Genomic DNA, 1,628 nt, shown 5'->3' on the forward strand with positions numbered 1-1,628 from the left:
TCAGGCTGGTCTCAAACTCTGGACTCAAGCGATTCTCTTGTTTCAGCTTCCCAAATCACTGGGATGTTAGGCATGACCTACTGCGCCTGGCCATGTGGGTGTTTTTGAATAATAAATGTAAAGAAACTCCAAATCAAGCATTACTTTTATATTCATGACATTGAGATTTGTATATAAAAGAAAACAGTTACAGATTATCATATAGATATTTGTTTCCCCTCATTTCTCCTTAATTGGGGATCTCAGGTCATTATGATTCAAAATTCAAAACATGGGAAAAACAGACAGACTTATCCTTAGAAGTTAAATTGATCTATATAAATGTAGAAAAGTGAAGACTTTCCCCCCCTCCCTCTAAGAATTCAATAACTGAGCCTCTGAAACATACTAACAACAGGCAGATTAATATGAGAAAAGGTATAGAAATTGATTACGTGTGTATCAGGAATCAATCAGGAAGAAAAGTACCTGAAAAACCAGGGAGATGTATGAGCTTATATACCCTCTTCATAGGCGAGAAGGAAGCCAGGGATGTAGCCAATTTCAGGCAGAGTAAATGACTTTGGGAAAAGACCAATGGCCCTTAGAAGAACAGATGATCATTTGCGACATTTGTCTGAGTGTGGTGTGGGCTTCTAGTCTCTTCTCTTGTGATTGAGATAAACTTCACTGGTTGATGAAACTCCTCGAGAGTTTCACTGATGGAGAATCGATGACAAATTGAGTTCCTTTGCACGATCTATCTTTAGACAGATAAGAGGAGTTGAGGGAAAGCCTCTCCCTGCATTTGCTGTTTTTCAAGTGTCTTCAGCTGAAAGTAATACACCAAAGCACCATATTTTGGGGTGGCATTTCCTAAACCCCTCCATAAAGAATTGGAGAAGATTGAGAAAATAGAGAGCAGAGTGGCTGCGGAGTTAGATGCTAAGGGTAATCAGGCTGGGTTCACTTCACCCCACCCAGCCACCCCGATTAGATGAAAGTTTTTGTCTTCTCTCAATTCTCTGAGTCTTGCTGTCTGGGATCAGCATTCAGAACAAGTGTTCAGTAATATTTCTCTGAAGGAAAATGAAATTCACAGGTCATGGTCAAACTCTAACCATTAGCACGAGATGCAACCAAAAAAAAAAAATGCTGACAATTCAGTTTAAGTCCCTGTAAAATAAACTTGCACACTGAAGAGTGGCAGGATATGCCACCCCAAAATATGCCAGCTTGGCATAAGGATTATTTTGAAAGGTGCAGCAAGAATAGTGATTGATTATATAGGCTCTTTTGAAGTCTGCTTTGCTGGAAGTTTTAATAAAGAATCTCAGATTGGAGTTTTTAAAGCCCCTCAAGTATAGGAAGCCACACCAAGGACTCACCAACAGATGTCTCTTCTCAAGGTTCCCCAAATATTCTGAGGTTCCTGGGCCTGCCAGAAAGTGATCTATCTCCCCAGTAAGGTTAGGAACCCCGTAGGCAAGGTAAAAAGCCAGTTTTTTTCCAAGGGGCTTTATTGGCTCCATAAAGTCAACCTTAATTCCTTAAAACTGTCTGTCTTATCTGGGGTTTTCTTTGTTTGTTTGTTTGTTTTTTGAAACTCACTCTGTCGCCCAGGCTGGAATGCAATGGCACAATCTCAG

This window comes from Mandrillus leucophaeus, unplaced genomic scaffold (assembly GCF_000951045.1).
Source record: "Mandrillus leucophaeus isolate KB7577 unplaced genomic scaffold, Mleu.le_1.0 Scaffold413, whole genome shotgun sequence".
Classification (NCBI taxonomy): Eukaryota; Metazoa; Chordata; class Mammalia; order Primates; family Cercopithecidae; genus Mandrillus; species Mandrillus leucophaeus.